This window comes from Mastigoproctus giganteus, chromosome 10 (assembly GCF_048544385.1).
Source record: "Mastigoproctus giganteus isolate SK-2022 chromosome 10, ASM4854438v1, whole genome shotgun sequence".
Lineage (NCBI taxonomy): Eukaryota > Metazoa > Arthropoda > Arachnida > Uropygi > Thelyphonidae > Mastigoproctus > Mastigoproctus giganteus.
In genome coordinates, this window is record NC_143584.1 from 99,080,798 (window position 1) to 99,095,680 (window position 14,883).

The window sequence follows — 14,883 nt, forward strand, 5'->3', positions numbered from 1 at the left end:
CGGACTGGCCATAAGCCTTACCGGGGAAACCCCAGTGGGCCAGAGGCCGGTGTGATTTTGGCCATAAACCATAGTATGGGGCCACTATAAATTTTCCCAGGTAAGAATTTTTGACCCAGTCCGCCTCTGTTTATCGATATTGCTTTCCTTTTTCTCTCTGAATCTGTAGTGTCTTCACTAGAATGCTTCCTTTTCACACCTTTTAAGTATTTCACTCATTTTTGGGGAATAAAGCACAATTACAAAACGAGGAAGCACGCTTGATACACATAAACAAAGCTGCGCACGCGTGTAGCAACTGAATAAACAACACCGTAAAGGCAGAGATACACTATTAACACCTCACATTTTACTAAAGCACATTTCTAGAGGTTACTTCCATAAAACAATAAAAACAATTTCCAGTTGCGTTTCTGCTAGTGGAATAAGTTATAAACTGGTAGTAAACTCGATCTAATTGCATTTGCGATTATACCGATAGCTGGAATTGTGTCGGTTTTTACGTTATTATGGTGAAATGTGTTTCCCCTTCACTGATATAAAAAACAAATACATTTTCAGAATCTTCTCTTCATTCCTATCGTGTTGCGTTCGGTTGGGGGTGATTCTGCGTTCGACTGCCATTTCTTGTAAACACAAAGGCGAATCTTGCATAAGCGAATTCAGTTCGTGTTACATGAGATATCGTTCTCCTATTTATACATCGTGTATGATCGAATTCGTGTAGTGTAAACACGTGTTATATGAGGACTGACTGTACCATGTTAAAACAGAACTGACTGTATATAATATCAAAATCATTAAAAAATTATAATGTTATTAATATGGTATTTGTGTTAACTTCAAATATCCCAGTTGAAGTTAAGGATTCAAAAACTCACCTTCTTATCAAATTAATTTTCATATCATAAGAGACAGCTTGCATTAGAGTGCGTAAAAAAGAGAATCTTAAAATTGTACAGTTTTCAATATCCTAGTCACCTCTTCAATATACAGAATAACAGGATCTCCACACTAACAGAAAACTGTCACACTACATAAAATTTTCCAATAATTTTTCCTATCTCACATATACCATACTAAATATGCACTTACTGTGAGATTCCTATTTCTGACAACTGCAGATTTTAGCAAGTGCACCTAACCCTCAGTTAATGTATACAATGCATTATTGGAAAACTGTATGTTAGCCAAAGTTATGCTAACCAAACATTAAATTCCCATATTAACTCATGTAACTTGGCAAGATGTAGCCTGATTTGCACATACAGTTGAACTTGGTTGTAATGAGCATCAAGGGACAGACAAAATTTCCTCGTTATAACCATTACTCTGTATATCAGTGATGAGTTAAATTTACCCCCTATTTTTTTTAATTCTCAATTACTTGATAAAAAGATAGATTCAAAAGGTAAAAGAAATATTAGAGAAAAAAAATAATATTAGTATATACTTACATATTATTTGTATTACTAATATTCAGTTTTTAAATCGATCCCGCCATTCACTATTACATACAAAATCAACGTGTCCAAATTGCCTAGTAAAATTTTTTCACTTGACCCTTTAAGATCGGACTGCCTATTGAAAATCAAGCACTTTTATGTAGTGAACCACTGAAGCAATGCTTCATCGATGTTTGTAACCTCACACTTTCTAAAATTTATTTATTTTTTTCCGGTTATGTTCTTTTCCAGTGCTGAAACGTAAACATGTTTATTCTTCCCCAATGTCGATACTGTTGAAGAGGACAAAGAAAACTTTTTACACACTTCAACATTTTGCACCATGTTCTAACTCACAAATAATTTAGACTTTTTCATGAATCGAGAGACGCTTTCTTTAGTTAGTAGAAATGTTTCAGAAGGAAGGATTCGTTTCTAACTAATATTACTTTAAAATGGCAGTAAAGCGACCAGAATACAATTATCGTTTTCAAAATTCCTAGAGGTTCCAAAATAAATTTACGGTTCAGTGAATACAAGACAATCTGAAAACATAATACGACCATAGAAATTACAAGAGGAACACCAGTGCACTACAAATCTGATCCAATCCCCTAATCCGATGCGAATGGTCATAAAAGCTAAGTCACCCCTTTCATTTTTGTCTATTCCAAGAATTGGGTTTTTTCAACTACCCGAACAATTAAGAACGTTTACACAGTTAGCAAAATTTGTAAGGTATATCTGTGTAGTATGCTCGTTATAATAATGAGAGACTGTATGGGAATACACGTGAATTAAAATCATTATGGCTTTTCATCATTACAGCTGTGATCTCGTTATTTCCATGCTCATTATAACCCAGTTCAACTATATATAGATATATATTTACGTGAAATATGAATACAGTAGAGCGTTAATTATCCGGAATAATTAATGACCTCTTCCGAATAGCCAAATTTTCCGGATAATCGAACGTAAGGCAAGATTAAATAAATTATATTATAATGTATTAAGGTAAAAGAAAAGAAACTTTAAATAAATATCATGAAAAAAAAATTTATTTAATTTTAAAAAATAATAATAATAACTTATACATAAAAATTTGGCCATTTACATAATACGTATATTCTAATAGGTAATTTTACTGCAAATTTTATGCAGAAAAAAAATTTAAAGTACTTTTTTTAAAATAATGTTAGATCGTTTTTTGTGACTTTTTTTTTTACCACTGAATCTCAAGTTCCTTAACAATATCACTTTGATTATACCGCTTTCTTCCTGTTTTTAAACCCATTTTAGTGCTGTTTCTTTTCATTGACATCTAGCATTAGCATTAGTAGAGGCATTTGATGCAAGAAAGCAAGCTTATGCAGCATCAGCCAAAAAAAAAAAAAAAACCCCACTTCCACTTCACCCCTCTGTTCGTTCAAAATACCTGTCCAGTTGAGCCTTAAACTTATTTAGGCTATCAACCTCCACCACAAGGGATGGAAGTCTGTTCCACCAACCAACCACCCGCTGGCTAAAGGCAAATTTCCGCACGTCTATCCTACATCTGTCTTTCCTCAATTTGAATTTATGCCCTCTCAGGTGATTTTTCTGAGCTAGAGGAAGAATCCCATCAGCATTGAGCATGCTTAAACCATTCAAGCTTTATACACCTCTATCAGATCACCTCGCTGGTGCCTAGTCTCCAGACACTGTAATTTGCAAAACTTAAGCCTTTCTTCGTAAGAGCACCCCTTTGTTCCATTCACTAATCTTGTTGCCCTTCTCTGTACTCGTTCCAGCAGCTCTACATCCTTCTTGAAATGAGGCCTCCAGACCTGTATACAGTACTCTAGGTGTGGTCTGACCATTGCCTTATACAAGGGAATAATCACCTCCTTATCCCTGCTGGAAAAATTCCTGTATATCATTGACAATACTCCATGAGCTACTCTTGCAGCCCGTCTGCACTGCTCAGAGAACTTCATATCTGCTGCACAACCACCCTCAAGTCCCTTTCATTCTCTACCACTTTCGGTGTAGTACCACAGAGTTGATACGTTGCTCTGGGGTTGCTGTTTCCCATGTGTAGTACTTTACATTTGTCAATGTTAAACTTCATTTGCCACCTCTCAGCCCATCTGCTCAACCTTTCCAGATCCTGTTGCAGCAGCATAGTGTCAGTAGTGTCCTTGACAACCCTGCCAACCTTTGTATCATCTGCAAACTTGGACATTAAGCTCGATATACCATCATCAATATCATTTATAAATACAGAAAACAATAATGGACCCAACACTGAGCCCTGAGGGACTCCACTAATAACATTAGTCCACGATGAGCAGTGTCCATTGATTACCACTCTCTGTCTTCTCTCCCTCAACCACCCCTTTATCCATAGCAGCAATTTGCCTCCAATGTCACACTGCTCCAATTTGTGTAGCAGTCTTCCATGTGCAACAGTATCAAAAGCCTTTCTAAGATCCAAGTATATAATATCAAAGTTATTCCCTGCATCCAGTTCTTTTGTGACTGCATCATAGTATCCAATCAAGTTGGTCAGGCAAGACTTCCCCTTAACAAAACCATGCTGTGTCTGAGCTATAACTGAAGTCTTGTCTAAATGATCCTGCAGTGCTTCTTTAACCAGTGCCTCCATTAATTTTCCTGGAACAGAAGTTAAGCTCACAGGTCTATAATTACTTGTGTCAGCCTTTGATCCTCCTTTGTGAATTGGGGTCACATTTGCACATTTCTAGTCTGTGGGTACCTCCCCTGAGTCCAAGGAAGCTCTCATAATTATGGCTAAGGGTTTGCTTACTCCATTTGCTGCCTCCTTTAATATAACTGGATAGATCCCATCCACCCCGGGTGCCTTTCTTGTGTTTATCTTCAACAGTTTCTCCTCCACTTTACTCCCAGTTATTTCAAGATTCTGTAGCTTACTGCTAGAGTTGAATACACCTCTGGCATTCCCCTTGCTGAATAACTCCTCATGTGTGAATGTCGATGCAAAATATTTTTTTTTTTTTTTTGTTTTGTTAGGAGCATTAGCAACTAAGGCCATATTACTCCGGGATATGCGGTGGTCATTCCCTGACCTTTCCGCATCCTCCATAATTGGTGGTGACGGGCTCGAACCCCGGTCTAATCAAGAAGCGTGTGCTACGCACTGCTGCTCCTTCCCACCTGGCTACGGAGGCGCCTTCGCAAAATATTCATTTAGTTTGTTAGCTACCTGAGCAGGATCATCAACAGTTGACCCATCAATATCAAGTGGACCAATCTGATTCATCCCCTTCCTTCTAGAGTTTACATAAGTAAAGAACTCTTTGCTGTTTTTCTTTGCATCCCTTGCCAAGGATTTCTCGTAATCTGCCTTCGCCTTGCATTTTACTGTAAAAAACTGAGAAAAATAATAAAATACACAGTTTCGGGCTTATATTATTCTTACCGAGTTTGGAGCTAAATAAAACATAATCTGAAATGAAGAGGATGAAATATGCATTGGAAAACTGGGTTCACGGAAGTGAATGACTAAACTCTATCACTCTTGGTTTACTAATCCAACATTTCACCAGATATACAAAGGAAAAATCAAATAGAAATACTCTCATAACAAACATTTGTCTAAATACTAACATTAAAAAAAAAAAAAAAAAAAAAATCAGTCTTTCAAATTATTCCAGATAACCAACGTTCTACTGTAATTACAATACATAAGTAATCATAAGTAATTCTGTTTAAAAAATTCATTTCTTTTCGTCATAAAGCAAATAGTAACATCACAGCTTATTTCAAAATCCTCTGTGACTCCTAATGTATCTTCCTTCAACATGATTTCTCTTAAATGTTTGAAGTTCAGCTCTTTCAAGGGGTACTAGGGATTTTATGATCACTGTCATTATCCCCTTGCATCTGTGCCTGCAACTCAAAGAAATTGTTGGGTTTAAGGTCTTGTCTATGAGACTACAGCAACTCATTTGCATCTTTAGTATCCACTTCCAAGTTTAAGGTGTTTTTCCTTGCGACTTTTTTTTTTTTTTTTTTTTGGAATCTTCACAGTCACGGACAAACTGCAGGCAAGTTTTCTCCAACAATGCCTCATTCCAATTACACGATATCTTTCTGACTTGCAGTAATGTTCTGGAAAGAAGTATAGCATTCCCATGGGTAAAACTGTTATACTCCTTTCCAGAACTGCATAAGAATTGTTGCTTCCTTCCCCTCAGTAGCAGGAATACTCTGAGCCCTGATTCTTCTGAAATAATACTGCTCAAAGCTGAAATGGCCCTTGATACATAATCTTTTCTTTTTCCGCACAGGAATTCCAGGGGCACTCTCACTTTGTTTACTCCTTCCACTGATTTGAACTATATGATAAAAACTACTTCTAAAAGTTATTCTTCCACCAAAACTATTAAACGAGGACATCAATGTGCTTGAGATTGCCGAAACAATACAGAAAGAAAAATCAAACCTTTGTTTTAGTTTTTTGTTTCACTTTTTGATTTATACAAAACTTTAATCTCATAAATAAATTAATTAATTTTCTTTCCTTACACTGGATGATTACAGGAAACAGTTTTGCTTCTTTCCTGCCCTGTCATTTACTAGGATATCACAGGGCACCAAATATGCATAACTATAGGTAACTATGGATATATATATACCACACAAACAGTATCAGTATGGAATCTATGTATCATTGGATGTACGTTAACCTGATGTACATTAGGTGTATTAATGCATACATAAATTATACAGGATCCAACTGGATATCCGTTTATTTATCATTACAAGAATAAAATGCCAGCTTGGGCTTGGATGGGGAGTTTCACGGATTAATGGATTAACTATAGCTGCAGGCAGAGGTGAATGTGATTCTTGCAGTGTTTCAAATTGGAAGGTTCAGCAGCTTGGAAAGCAAGGTGTTGGAGATTTCAAAGCTACTGCAACTGCTGTGAGTTATCACAGAACAAGCATATGCATGGGCTGTGTTAGGGTAACTAAAAGTATGAACAGGTGCATGAAGACCATTGCAAGGAGCATAGTGAATAAATTTGATGAATTTGAAGTGCTAATTAAGTCATCAAATGCAGACTTTGTGGGGATATCAGAGATGTGGTGTTACTCAGATATAAGGGATGAAGAATTCAAATATGGCAAGTACAATGTGTATAGAAAGGACAGACAAGATGGGAAAGAGAGGGGGCATGCTCTTAGTTAAGAAGTACATAAAATTTAAGTCAGTGCATCCAGTTGACATGGACAGCCAGTGCAATATTTAATAAATTTGGTGTCACATAAGCACTGGGAAAACAAAAATGAAAATGGGAGTGGGAGTGTGTTATAGGCCTAATAACTCTGATGAATATAACAAACAACTGTACAGAGATATAGAGTAGGCCAGTACATCGGAATATCTTATAATGTGGGATTTCAACTTTCCAGATATAGATTGGAACTTTTGGGTTGGTCACATTAGGCTTTTGTGGATTTAATGGATGACTGTTTTCTACAGTAGCATGTTAAAAAGGCAATAAGAGGAAGTACAGGCACTCCCTGACTTACGTAATACTTGACTTACATATATTTGACTTTACATAAGCTTTTTCCGGCTGGTGCAAACTGAAAGAAATATGGAAACATTATGCATCCCGTAGGAATAAATGGAGGTATTGTGAAAATATTGTAATGTGAACCCAATAACACATTGTTTTTTTTGGTAATTCATTCCAAGACCTTGGAAGTTGAAAATTTCGCTGTATAACCAAGCTGTTTATCACTATAAAAGGTAATTTTTATAATGGAAATTTTATTAGTTTTATATAAATTTATGTCAAATAAGCACTACACTAAAATCATTTTTAACTAAAGGATGCAAAAACAAAACACACAGCCAACACATTTACAACCACTACTATTGGTTCAGAGGAAGAGGCAATGCTACAAGGCCCGGCAGGAAAATGCTCTATCGTTTTCATCATTATCATATGTTCTGTTATAAAATCAATTTGGAACACCTTCGTGATATTTTTCTAAAGCATATTTAGAAAAAGCAAAGAGGTCACAACCATAAAACAATAAAAACAATTTGCACTTTCCAGTTTATTGGGCTTTTCTGTTAGTGCAATCTATTATAAACAAGTAGTAAACTCGATCTTATTGCATTTGCAATAACACCAATAACTGGAATTGTGTACATTTTTATGGTGAAATCTGTCCCCATCACTAAAATCTTCAATTATAAAAAAAAAAAAAAAAAAAATTAATAAATAAATTTTCAAAATCTTCTCTTCATTCCTATTTACTAATTACAATGATGAAGAGAAAACAACCAATGGACAGTGCAAGTAGTGGCAGTGCTAGGAAACAAAACAAAACTGATTTAGAAATGAAGATGAGAAAGATTAAGAAGTAGAACAAAGTTTGTCATCTATTACACAGGAATTAGGTCTCGCTTCTTCAACAGTGAATACTATATTAAAGGACACTGCGTGTATACAAAAGAACATGTTAAAGGATCAAAGCAATTAAGATGAACAGTATCACAAAACAGAGTTCAGGTGCTATATCAAAGATGGAAAAGCTATTAATAATATGAATGGAAAATCAGATTCAGAAACGAGTGTCCCTGAGTCTAATGGCCGTTCAAACAAAAAGCAAGAAGTATCTACGAAGATACAGCAGTGTACTTATCATCTGAAGACGTTGATTCTGGTAATGATGCTCAAGAATTAAAACTTGCTGAAGTTATTGCCTGTCTCCTCTCCTTTTTTGTAATTTTATAATTTTGAAGTTTTGTACACTTTTGTCATTTTTCCTGCACACAAGATAAAAAACTTGAATAAATAATTCTATTTATGTGTTGGTCGAACACTTTTTTTTTGCTTAAATCAAATTCAGCGAGCATAGCTGCGAGTGCTGCATAAGCATTTAGAGAAATATCCCAAATCAAATACTACGAGTCGAATTTTACATACGAATTTTACTCTGCGCATAGTACGAGTCGAATTTTACATACGTAAAATTCGACTCGTACTATGCGCAGAGTTCCATGAAACACAATCCTTACATAAGTCGGGGGGGTAGCTCTAATACTAGTGATTTTATCTGATTATCAACAGTGATTATTCATGCATTAAGAATATGCAAATAAAAGAACTACTGGGTGGCAGTGATCACAGTACTGATGTGAGATTTACTTAGAGATTTAACTACCAAGGGATGGGTTTTGCTTATATAAAAGTGACTAAAGTGGTCTTAGACAGTTTTTAAATTCGATTACTGTGGGACCAACTGATGATGTTACCATCAGCAAATTGTAAATGGGTAGCATTCAAAGAAATAATCATAGAAGCTACTAACTGTTTCACAACTAAGAAATACTGTTCAAGGCTTAGATATAAATGGATGTCAGATGAAGAAAAATGAGAAGAAAAATGCACTGGGTGAATATAAATTATCAGGTGATACAGAAGCCTAGGGTAGATATAAACTAGCCTATAATCAGATCATAAAGATCAGGTAAGATTGTAAGAATTATTTGCCAAAGGATGAAAATAAAAACGGCAAAGGCACCTTTTCGTGTGTAAGCACTAGATGGAAGGAATGAATCGAATTGGTCCACTTCGTATTCATGATTCTACTGTTGATGATTCTGCTCAGGTTCCTCACAAACTAAATAAGTATTTTGCATCTACATTCACACATGATAAATTCTTTGGAGAAGTGGATGCCTGAATTTTATCAAACTATAATAAGGATCTAAATGATTTTGTAATAACTGAGAGAAAAGTGGGAGAGAAATGGTTGAAGTTAAACATAAGAAAGGCACCTGGGATGAATGGGATCTATCCAATTATATTAAGGGAGGTAGCAAAGCAGATAAGTAAACCCTTAGCCAAAATTATGAGAACAACCTTGAATTAAGTTAATTTAAGTAATTAGATTAACTTCTGTTTCGGGGAAAAATAATAATGGAGTCATGGTTAAAGAAGTAATGTAAGTCAATTCAGACAGAAGTACAATTATACTTCAGTCACAGCAAGGGTTTATCAAGAGGGAAATGTTGATTGACCAATTTGATTGGATACTATGATGCAGTCACAAAGGAACTGGATGCAAAAAAATTATTTTGATATGATATACTTAGATTTCAGGAAGACGTTTGATACTGTTACACATAAGAGTGCAAATCATAGCAGTGTGGCATTAAGGGCAAGATACTTTGGATAAAGGGATGGTTGTGTGTGAGAAGACAGAGAGAGGTTCACTATACACTGCTCTTCATGGAGTAATGTTATTAATGGAGTCCACCAGGGTTCAGTTGGGCCCATTGTTTTTTTTTCTGTATTTATTAATGATATTGATGAAGGAATATCAAGCTGAATGTCTAAGTTTGCATATGATACAAAAGTTGGCAGGGGGGATTAGTGGCAGTAATGACAGTATGCTACTGAACCAGATCTAGAAAAATTAGGCAGACGGACACAGAAATGGCAATCAAAGTTTAGCATTGAAAAATGCAAAGTACTGCATATGGGTAGCAGTAACCCCAGAATAATATACCATTGTGTGGTACTACACTCAGGGTAATGGAAAATGAGAATTATCTGGGGGGTAATTATGTGGTCAGATATTCTTCAGATGAGCTCTTCCAGGACAGCTCATGGGCTTTTGTCAATGGTATACGCAAATTTTACTAGCAGGGATAAGTATGTGACTATCCTATTGTATACAGCAATGATCAGGCCTCATCTTGAGTGCTGTATACAGGTCTGGAGGCCTCATTTTAAGGATGGAGAGCATCTAGAAAGGATACAGAAGGGCAATGAGATTGGCAAGGGCAACAAATGGATGCTATTACCAAGAAAGGCTTCAGTTCTGCAAACTGCAGGTGTCTGGAGACTAGACAGTTGTGAGGTGATCTGACTGAGGTGTTTAAGGCTTTGAATGGCTTGAGCAAACTCAATGCTGATTGGATTCTTCCTCTTGCTTAGCAATGCACATGAGGAGGCACAAATTCAAATTGATAGTGGCAGAATAAATGTGGAACAAACTTTCATCTATTTTTGTGGAATAAGCTTGAATAAATTCAAAGAAAAACTAGACAAATTATTGTAGGGATGAGTAGATGAAATGGATTTTTTTTTTTTTTTGTTTTTTTTTGGCTGACTGCATATGCTAGCTTTCTTGCATAATTCGCACTACTAATTCTAAATACTAATATAGTTCCTTGTAGCAAAGTAATATCTATCTCTTTCTGCATTATTTTAGTGAACTGTTATTAAATTTTTCCTACTTTGTGTCTGAATACTATCCATAATCAATTTTACTGTTAATGAGATCTTGCATTGTTTTGTAATCTGAGCATACCTTGTCATTCACAAGTGTGAATGACAAGGTATGCTCAGTACAGTCTGTCCTCGTATAGCACGATAGTTGCGTTCCTAGAAATCCTCGTGCAATGCAAAATCGTGCAATATAAACAACAGGCCCTATGGGAAAAGTAGGGTTAGGTGCCGACCACCCAAGATTGAACACACATTTGGAACCAAAACATTACCAAACACAATAAATAATCGGGTAATTTTAATCGTTATAAAATATGTATTTTATAACGATTAAAATACGTAATAAAAATAATATTATATTATAATAAAGTATTTTTAGTATTTTTTAATACTAAAAAAGTATTTTTTACGAATAAAATACGTATTTTATTCGTAAAAAATTTATTATATTAAATAAAATAGTCGTATTTTATAATACGTAAGTATAAATTATAATACGTAAGTCGTAATAAAATATTGCTAATGCTTTTGCTTCTATCGTAAGCAAACTTGCTTTTTGTTTGATTTTCTATCCAAAGAGATGACAGCCGTTCCATCTCTTCCAATTCTTTGTGTCTTAATCTAATGGATTTTAATTACACTGAGTTGTTTCCGCTATGAAAGTTGTTTTTATTTTCTCTGCATTCTTTGTAATTCTCGGCGTTGCCTCATTTAGGTCTGTAGCACGTGCAATATCACATGGTCTTTCATTTCGCTCAAAGCGTTTCACAATTTCATATTTTTTCTCTATTGACAGAAGCGGACTGGCCATAAGCCTTACGGGGGAAACCACGGTGGGCCGGTGTGATTTTGGCCATAAACCGTAGTATGAGGCCACTATAAATTTTTCCGGGTAAGAATTTTTGACCCAGTCCGCCTCTGTTTATCGTTATTGCTTTCTTTTTTTTTTTCTTCTCTCTGAATCTGCAGTGTCTTAGCCAGGATGCTTCCTTTTCACACCTTTTTATTTTACTAATTACTAATAAAAAGTATTTTACTAATTTTTAGGGAATAAAGCACAATTACAAAACGAGGAGGCACGCTTGATACACATAAACAAAGCTGCGCGCGTGTAGCAACTGAATAAAGAAGACCGTAAAGGCCGAGATACACTATTAATTAACACCTCGCATTTTACTAAAGCACATTTCTGGGGGTTATTACCATAAAACAATAAAAACAATTTCCAGTTGCGTTTCTGCTAGTGGAACCTGTTATAAACTGGTAGTAAACTCCATCTAATTGCATTTGTGATTATATCGATAGCTGGAATTGTGTTGGTTTTTACGTTATTATGGTGAATTGTGTTTCCCCTTCACTGATATAAAACACAAATACATTTTCAGAATCTTCTTCATTCCTATCGTGTTGCGTTCGGTTGGGGTGATTCCGCGTTCGACTGCCATTTCTTGTAAACACAAAGGCGAATCGTGCATAAGCGAATTCGGTTTGTGTTATATAAGATAACGTTCCCCTATTTATAAATCGTGTATGATCGAATTCGTGTAATGCGAACACGTGTTATACGAGGACCGACTGTATTGCTAACTCCTTTCAAATTAACACAGTTTATATAAATAGGAGAATGATCTTTACTGAGACATTTGATATATCCATATCCTTTATTAGCAGACTAACCACATATCTGTTCTCCAGAAAAACTATTTGCAAATCCATATCCCAATAATAACACCTGGTGACCAAGCAGTAATTATATTTCTTAATTTTTGATCTAATAGATCTCACTCTAATATTGTCCTTCAATTGTTCATGTCCAAACCTATCTCCAAAAATTTTCTATAATACAACTTCTTCTTGATTTATCTCCCAATCTATCATACTATCATTTTTAGATAATCTCGCCTAGGAGTTACAATATTCAACTCTAGTTCTTAAACTTTTTAAAATCCTGGATTATTTTAATACCTTTGTCAGATTCAATTTCAATTAAAATACTTGTCCCTTGTCCTTTTGATGTTATTAAATTTGCCTCTTATTATTCCATCTTTATTATTCTGTTATTCTTGATCTAGAATATGATATTGAAGAAACAGAATCCAGAATATTACAATTACATTTAAGACTTGTCTCATCTTTCACGTTTGATTTGTAAGTTCCATCTGTTCATAAACACATCTTTATCTTCTTCTAACTGGCCTTGCAGTTCATATATCAATAATATTCTTATGGCAACTTTTCCCACTTATTTATAATAAAACAAAGCATTTCTGATAATTCTATTCAAATCATTATTGGTGAAAAAGTTGTAAAATTCTCTTCTCAAAGTCAAAATGCCACCAAAGTCAATATCAGCTTCAGAAAAAGGGAATTTTTCTGAATCAATTTTTCTTCATAATAATATCTATTTGCCTTTGAACTTTCTTTTAGAAGTTGTTGATAATGTTTTCCCCTAAAACCTGGCCAAGTTCTTACAACACCTTTCCTTTAAGCAAATTAGTATGACCACATTTAGAATTTCTCAAACAGAAGTTGCTCTATCAATTTCTTCAATATCATATTCCACTTCTTTTCCACATTTTTTAAAATGACTTGAGTTATCATATAAACACTTCAACTTGGCTAAATATTTCATGGTCCATATCTCATTCTCTCTACTTATTTCGGCTCTAAGATCCAATAAAGTTGCAGTACCCAGTTTCTTTTAACACACTAAAACATTAATAAATTAAATAAATAAAACATAAATCTGTTTTTAAAAAGTGTTTAGCAAAAGCTGAACACCAAATATACAATATTTACGAAATCTTGCAACTGGTGTAAAATACTAAAGCCCTAAAACTATTCAACCAAGCCTTATTCAACTGAATTGAACACAATACAAAGAGATCCAAGCTTAACAGGCCTCGTGGTGATCCAGATGTAATGGCAAGGACAGGTAAATATATGCCTAACCTTTTTAAATAACTCATCTCCTTATCTACAAATTTTTGGAGTCTCTCAAGTTCAGGAGTTGGATCCTGATAGCCTCTCCCCCAACCATTTGGAGATAAAGAAAACTATATTCAAGGGAATTTTTCTGTAACTCCAGAGAATAATACAAAAAATAATTATCATATCAAGACAGTTTTTCTTAAGCATTTTACAAAAAAAAAAAAAACAGTAGTAAAGTATCGCAGATTAGCATAAATACAGTCCATTCCGGTTATTTGGGACACATCGGGACTAGTGCATTTTGGCCCGATTAAGCGGCTGCCCTAATTATCCGAAATTTCACGTAAATAGTTAAAAATACAACGTACCCCCCCCCCTTTTCACAATTAGTTCACTGTACAATCAAATTCAATTAATTACTATTTTTATTATTATTTTTTTATCTTTTTTATTTTTTATTTTTTATTATTATTATTTTTTTTTTTTTTTAGGCCCCTGCCACTGAAATCTGAGGAAATTAGGTGGCAGGGCCTGCTAGAGTACTTCTAATGCGATCCCGCTATGCCTGACCTGCCTCCTCAGGGTTAAGTGTGGGCAATGGGGGGTCCCACTAGGGACCCAACAGCTAAAAGGTCAGAGGAACAACACAACATAAACCTTACACTTTTTAAAATCTCTGGCCTTCACAGTGTTCTGCGTTTCACAAACAGAGTACACAACACGGAGATGAGGGGAAACCCCTGGGGTCGTTAGACAATGAACACTTTACACTTTGTACAATCAAATCACGTTACGACGAACTCAACATAGTAAAGTACCATTCACTATACGATGTACAGTAAGTGCTGGTCATTGTGATCATGTTTGTGAATTGAATTTAAATTTTATTAAACAGCGATTCTAATTAGCGAAAATAGGAGGAATATTATCCACAGGCTATAAAAGCAAAGATATATTAAGCACAAATTTACCCTTTATTACCTTACCAATTGAAAAATTAAATGATATGTGAAAATCGGAAGAATATACGTGATAATCGGAATAATTAATACGTACTGTAATAAGTACATACGAACTAGTTGACATTTCTGTTCACTGACATTTGTGGGTAGGGATTAAAATTTAAAACAGTAAAAAGATAAGCAATCAATAACAAAGAACACGGCACACACAAATTGCAAGTAACACGATACGTGCAAGTGAGAACCAAGTAACGA

The 14,883-nt window shown here is 35.0% G+C and overlaps 1 protein-coding gene across 4 annotated transcripts in view; it reads right to left on the minus strand.

Moving 5' to 3' along the window:
- Positions 1-14,883, minus strand: part of Opa1 (Opa1 mitochondrial dynamin like GTPase) — a 648,761-nt gene that overhangs the window by 515,856 nt on the left and 118,022 nt on the right. The window lies entirely within an intron of this gene.